General features: G+C 44.2%; 1 pseudogene; it reads right to left on the bottom strand.

The window, feature by feature from the left end:
- Window positions 1–233: 233 nt before the first annotated feature.
- On the bottom strand, window positions 234–2,343 carry LOC123649456 (annotated as a pseudogene).
- Window positions 2,344–7,617: the final 5,274 nt, after the last annotated feature.

The following is a 7,617-nucleotide window of genomic DNA, read 5'->3' on the forward strand; positions in this document are numbered from 1 at the left end:
TTAATACCGAACAATCCTGGATGCTTCCCCTGGGGCTGCCAAGCAGTTTGTAAAACGTCATAAAACATTTAGTGCAGTCGGTATTATCCTTTCCCAACTTTTCAGTTTGTGCAAGTTTCTGAAGATTCATTGGCCAAGCAATGAACAAAGGTGTTTTGAGAGAATACAGAGTGGACTTTTCATTTTATTAGTAAATACCAGGGGCACTGTTGAATGAAAATAATACTTTTATCTCAGTCTTTCAAATCAGCATTAATGTCTGTAGTTCCTTCCATTGATAGCTCCTCTTCTAGTGAAACTGAAAAAAGGTGTTAGCATTTTTATCTTGGACACTCTCTTCTAAATCCTTGAGCAACTCCTCTTGTTTATACTCAGCCACATGCAGAATTGTCCTTCAGCTTGCCATGGCGCTTGAGACAACATCCCTGGTTCTGAAACAACCTGATGGGGGTGTACTTGGGAAGGTCAAGTAGAGCGGACGGTCTGGATGGCCCCTTCGTCTGGGTACAGGCATATATCTTGAATGAAAGTCTGAAGGATTCCCAGGGCTTCCACTGAAATTTTTGTCCGTGGCCGGGCCTTCTGCTGCTTTTCCTCACCTAACTCTGGGGAGGAGGCCACAGCGGTTTGTCGTGGGGGAAGCCAGGGGCCAATCTGGGGCTGCCAGGGCTATGGAGGTGGCGCCTGCTGCTGCTGAATCCGCTCTGCGGGATACGGGTACTGTGGGGCGGCCTGTCGCCACGGAGATGCACCGCGACGCTCTCCTGTTCATAAATGGCAACACGTCCTGGCTGAGGAAGGCTGAGGAACCTTCAGATCATGGCGAGGTTCTCCCACAGGATCTTGTTTTCCGGAGAAGTATCATCTTTCCAGTGTAACAGCTCACACAACCATGCCTGGCTTTTGGTTGCTGCAACCTTTGCTAACAGTGCGTGGGGCACCTCAGCGAGCTTCGTTTCCTGCTGAATCTCACCGTAAATGGAAGCATTAATGTTCATGGTATTGTTCTCTGGTTTCCCATTCCTCTCAGTGGCAACAGCAGCTGTTTTCACCTGGGGAGGGTGCCTGGGTGGTGTGCTTATCAGCGGGGCAGGTCCCGTGGCTGAGGCAGCCTTCAAGCTCCTTTCCCCTTCGTCCCTTTCGTCCTGGTATATGCGGTCTCTTTCATCTTCTGGTCCCTGCAAGAAATTCTGCATAGCCCAAAGGTTTAGCAGCAAAGACTGGGATGCAGTTTGGGGGTCTTCTTCCTTTTGGAGGATTTCTGAAAGCAAGCCCTGAGTTCTGTTAAAAGCCACACGTGCAAATACTGTCTGGGAGATTCCTGCTCCTTTCAGTTCATCACGTACCCACTGGTGGATTTCGGAAGACACCTCTGTGTTGGTTGAAACCTGTTGCTGCAAAAGTTTATTCATAGATCTACTGACAGGGGGAGGGTGGTTCAAGTACTGTTGGTTTAAGGACTGCTGAACTAAAAGTCTACTCACTGCATCCTGCTGGTTCAGCAGCTGAGCCATCACCGGCTGCTGGTTGACCAACCGAGGACTGAGAGGCGTTGATACAAGCCCAGGGTACAGGTTCAGAAGAGGGCAGCCCGGACAGAGGGCTGGCTGCCGTGGGAGCGCTGCGCGGGGGACGGAGGCTGCTCAGCTGTGTTCCCTGGGACTGGCTGCTGGCCAAAACTGATGTGGTTGGCACCTAGCTGGGATAGTTAAGAGAGACTATCCGTTTCAACCATCATGGCTTCCGTCTTCTTGAAATGTTTGTACCACCTTCCAACTTCTTGACATTTTGCTGCTGAGACATTTGCATAGTAAGTACTATTCACAGTGGAAGAGATCCTACTCTGTGAAAGGGGGCACTCCTTGGCCAGCGAACTCTGACTCATACCTTTCAGTAAGTCCTTCAGAGCATTCCTGCTGTGGTGTGCAACCACGGTTCAGGAGGCAAGTCTTCTAGTTTGGGGCAACTGTGAAACTGAATTTTCAATGTGACCACAGGATACATGTCTTGAAACGTATCTGCTACTGTAGCATCAGGGGCATCTGTCACATAAGACAGTGGAACTTGATTCCACTTTCCAACCTGGATTAGCCCTTTGGCCTGGGCAGCAGAGATATGCAAATAACCTAGGGACAGCAATGACATTGCTATCAGCTGGTTGAAAAACACATCCTTTCTCACCTACACAAATTCCCCAGGTTCCTCCTTGCAATCTTACTCAATGGTGTTTTCCCAACGTTCTACCACCCAGAAAACTGGTAGCATGATTTCTTTCCTAAGGTTGGTTTTCATCAGATGGCCTGAGTGTTTTAAAGGCACTCCCTGCATTTTTGCACCTGTGCTCCCAGCCTTCCTCTTCCTAGCGGGCTCCTGTTCTGCTCCAGGTGAGAATCTTGGCTGGTGGACCCTTCTGATCGCTCACATTGTTAGATGTTTGTGAATGTTGTTTCCCCTGAGTTGACACGTTCTAATGATCCCTACTCAGTCACTGTCTAAAGATCACCGCTTCAAAACTTGACAGCATATAAATAACAAGAACAAAGGCGATTTTCTTTCCAGCCGGTTCTTGAAGAGAAGTTCAAGACTGATGTTTTCTATATCCTAAAAAAAAAAAAAAAAAAAAGCAGGAGACCCGAAGGCGACTTCCCCTGAAAGTGTATTACTTTCCCTTCGCCTACCCGCCCCCCCTAAGCGGGGGAAGGGCAGAAATAAACGTCTAGAAGAGTAGCCATCGGAGAGGGGGGGTTAAAAAAATCACAATTCGAAAAACAACATATATGGGGAACAGGGTTTTCCATGGGGAGGAGGAAAAGATAAAATTGATCTGACAAGTGATTCGTTGGGGGGAAATCGTAAAACCAAAGCAAAACCCGTTATGAGCTGTACGCTGTGGAGGTGCTGGGGAAGCCAGGTGGTGACTGAGGGTACTCTTAAGAAAAAAAAAAAAAAATCACTGCGGACAAGCTCTCCAAACAGGAAATAAAGAGGTCTGCTCGCCTCCCTCCCTCCCTGCTGCTCGCTCGGTTTGTTCAGTTTCTTCGGTGTGAGGACAGAAAATCTACTTCTGGCTGTCACTTGCAATATTATTCTCCAATAACCCCGGGGAACGCAGAGAGGGGAAGGCCGCTTCGCCTCCCTTCCAACCACCCCCACTCCCTCCCCAACAATTGCGACTCATATTCACAAACCTTAAACTTTTCCCACAGCCTCGCACCCCTAGTAAGGGCATCTACCGGGGGACAGCGAGACTGGGGAGCAGAGAGTCACTGAAAAAGCCCTGGAAAGGCACTAAAATGCCACTTTTGATTCCGCCCTCTCTGACAGCAGCGCCAAGGACCCTCTCCCTGCCCACTGACGCGAGGCTGGGAGCGCCTGGGGTCCCAGCGAGCCAGGGGGAGAAAGGGGGATTGGGAAGGAGGAAGAGGAGGAAGGTCAGAAGGCACCGCCAGCCACCTCTACGGCCCTGACAGCCACACACTCCCCACCCCTCCCCCCAGAAGTCGCCAAGCTCACTCAGCTGGAGTCCGAGGTAAACAAAGAGCGCCACAAGGGCCCTAGGACTTGGGAGAAAAGAAACCCGGAAACCTAACAAAACTGATCAGGAGTTTCCCCGAAATGAGACGGGGGGTGGAAAGCGTCCTCTGGAGTCGCCCTGGCTTTACGCTTGGTCCCCCGGCAGGCTGGAGAGACGCTGCTGCTGTTGTGACAAGGCCGGTTGTTGCTGGGTGGCCCAGGGAGACGTGTGTGTCTGGGGTGGGGATGGGGGTGGGGGTGCGCGCGGGAGTCCCCGGACGGGGCTCGCTCTTTCTTTTCGTTCTTCCTTTCTTTCCTTCCTTCCTTCCTTCCTTCCTTCCTTCCTTCCTTCCTTCCTTCCTTCCTTCCTTCCTTCTTTCCTTCCTTCCTTCCTTCCTTTCTTTCCTTCTTTCTCTCTCTCTCTCTCTTTCTTCCTTTAGTCCTTTCTTTTTCTTTCTTTTCTCTCCTCTCTCTCTCTCTCTCTCTCCCTTCCTCGCTCGCTCTCCCTCTCGCTGCCGTCTCTGCCCCCCTTAAATTGTTAGCTGGCTCATCCCGGCCGCTGTCGCCCCGCCACCGCCGCGGTGCCCAGCTCGGCTCCGCGCGTCTGCCACAGGGACGGCCCTCGACGCCGCTGCCCCTGCTGCTGCCGTCGCCGCCGCTGCCGCCGCTGCCGTGGGGGCCTCCTCTTCCTCCGCATCTTAGTGCAAAGTCAGCCCGCTCGCAGCTCCAGCCCCGCCTACGCAGCCTCCGCGGGGCCCGCTCGTCCGCCCGGTCCGGGGAAGCCGAGGCAGCCAGCCAGCGGCCGCACCGGCGGCGGAGGGGGCGGAAGGGCTTCGCTGAATGTTTTAACGTACACTTTGGATCCTCTTGCCTTATCCATTATACATATTTATAATTTATGTATGTAATTTATGTATACATAATGTATGTGCCGTTTTATTACCTTACCCCAGAGATTACAATTACTACCACGAAGCTCATAAATATCTAGTTTATATTATTAACACTTTAAATTTGATTTTATATCCAAGCCAATATATCTTATACACATATACGAGGGCTGTCCGGAAAGTATGGCTGGATCCTCCCGGAGAGCCCTCATATCTTTCTTTCTCTTCTTGTTTCAGATATTACATCTTCATGCATTGCACTCATTAACATATCATTGTAATTATTGTTTATTTATTAGCCTTTTAAATCATATAGAAAATTAAAAATAAGAAAAAATAGTATTTAAGCCAAAAAATATTTAATACTGGCATTTATATCTCCCCATGTAATTATCTCTATTGGTGTTCTTTTTTTCCTTTTTATATGTCCTCAGTTACTGCCCTCCTGCCCTTTATTTCAGCCTGAAGTGTACTATTTAGCATTTCTTGTAGTACAAGTCTACCAGCAACAACAACAAGAAAAAAAATTCTTAACTTTTTGTTTACCTGGGAGTGTCTTTCTTTCATACTTTTCCTATTTCAGAAGGACATTTTTTTCTGGAGATAGAATTCTGGCTTGGTAAATTCTACCAACACCCAGTACTTGCATATGTAATCCTGCTGTCACGTGACCTGACAAGCAATCAGCTCTTAACTGAGTATGCTTTGTAAATGAAGAGTCAATGCCCGCCCCGCCCCCTACTGCTTTCAGAAAAACTTCTTTTGTCTTTAGCTTCTAAAAGCTTAATTATGAAGTGTGGATTTCATTGAGTTTATCCTACTTGGAGCTCATAAGGATTCCTGGGTTTGTGCAAGTTATGCGTTTCATAATGTTTGGAAAGGTTTAGCTGGTTATTCTTAAAAATACCCATGCCCCTTTCTCTCTACTCTCTTTTGAATTCATAATCCCTGTGTAGGTGCACTTGATGTTCAACTGCCTGTCTCTTAATATCTGTTCATTTTTCTTCATTCTTTTTTCTCTTTGCTCCTCAGACCGGAAAGTTAAAATTAAACTAGTCCAAATTTGCTGATTCTTTCTGTGTGCTCAAATGTGCTGTTTAATGGCTCTGTTAAATTGTTTTTATTTCATTTATTGTACTTTTCATATTCGTAATTTAATTCTGGCTGACTTTGTTAAACAAATTTCTACTTCACTGATATTCTTTGTTTGGTGATATCACATTTTTCTGGTTCACTAGAGTTACTTGTACATGTTTTCTTTTAGCTCTTCAAACATATTTAAGGCAGTTGATAGAAAGATTTTTTTTCTCATAAGCCATTGTCTAGATTTCCTCAGGGACAGTTTATGCTAATTTCTTTTTAGTAAGCAATATTTTCATATTTCTTTGGGTGCTGTGTAATTTTTCTTTAAAAGCAAATATTTGGGAGATAATTTGGTAACATTGCAAATCAGATTTTTCCCCCTTCCTTTAGGTTATTGTGACTGATTATTGTGAGTTTTAGTTATTTAGTTGTTCAGTGAGTTGTAAGTTTTAGTTATTTGTTCAGTGAGTTTTCCAAACTATATTTATAATCAAGCTATTATTTGCTGTGAATGGCCACTGAAGTATTTATTTCATTAACTAAGTGGTCAGCTAGTAATTTGACAGAAATATACCTAATTGTCTGCTTCCCCCCTAAAAATATAAATCTCTAATTCTTTAAAGCTGTGCTCTGTGTGTCTCAGAAAAGAAGTTTTCAATTTTGTTTGCTTCTGCTTATATGTCCTGCTTCTCTAGAGCTTGAGGGTCAAACTGACATGCATGCTTAAGGCCTTCCTTGAGGTTTTTCCTGCACCTGCACCTGGCCCTGATAATATACATTGTCTTTTAAGTTATCTAAAGTATGAAAGCACTTTTCAAAGACCTAAGCCCCAAATCGTTTTTCTCAAAATTCTTTCTTGCTAGGTATTTCAGCATGACTATTTTTTATTCTAGCTTATGTCCTTTGGTCCAGGTGAAATAAGTAGTTTATTTACATTTAAATGTATTTAACGAATTTTAGGTTACCTATTTAAATGTTTCTTTATTCAGGTAGGTATTTACTATAAATAACCCTCTGAGAACAACTTTTGCTACATCCCATAAGTTTCGCGATCTTGGGTCTTCATTTTCATTCATGTCAAAATGTTTTCCAATTTTCTTGCAGATATCTTTAACACATTAGTTACTGAGGAATTTATAATGTAATGTCCATATATCTGTCCAGATATTTACCTATTATTAATTTCTATTTTTTCTTGTAGTCAGAGAACTTTGCATTTTTTAATACTTTTAATGTTATCTTTTATTTTCTTGAACATATTGTATCCTAGAGAATGTTGCATGTACGCTTAAGTAGACTGCATAATCTGCTGTTGTTTGGTGGACTATATTAGACCTACCTGTAAGGTCTAGGTGGTCTAAAGTTTTCTTCAGGTCTTCTATTTCGTTGTTGATCTTCTGACTGTTTTTATCCATTATCAAAGGTGAGGTATTTAAATCTCCAACTATTTTTTAAGATTTTCTTTTATTTCTATAACATCAATATATTTGGGGAGTATAAGTGCAGTTTTGTTTTATGGATATATTGTACGGTGGAGAGGTCTGGCTTTTTTGAAATTTCAGGATATTTACAGCAGTACAAAGGCTTTGGTTACATAAATTGCCTTTGTACCGCGAGAGTCACAGCTATACTGCCCATCCCCCAGACAGTGCCTAGGGCATCTGTTAGGTGTGAATTTACCCATCCGCTCCTCCCCCCTCACACCTCCCTTGCACCCAAATAAATGTTACTCCCATATGTGCCTATGTGTTGATTATAAATCTCCAACTATTGTTGCTTTTATTTTATTTTTACTTTTCAATGATTATGGGTACATGATAGTTGTATATCTTTATAGGTGCTACATGTGATGTTTTCAGACCAAGCATATGATGTGAATTAGTCAAACCAGGATAACTGCCTCAGGCATTCAACATTTTCTTTGTTGCTAGGAGCGTTCCAATTCCACTCTTTTAGTTATTTTCAAGTATACCCTAACTTTTTGAAGATTATAGTTACTTTTGCTGTGCTATCAAATATTGTTCATTGTATCTATTAAATATCTTTTATACCCACTAAACATCCCCACTTTATCCCCTCCTCTTCACTACCCTTTTGTTGTTGAAATATCTATTTCTTTCTTCATTTTTCA

This window comes from Lemur catta, chromosome 13 (assembly GCF_020740605.2).
Source record: "Lemur catta isolate mLemCat1 chromosome 13, mLemCat1.pri, whole genome shotgun sequence".
Taxonomy (NCBI): Eukaryota; Metazoa; Chordata; class Mammalia; order Primates; family Lemuridae; genus Lemur; species Lemur catta.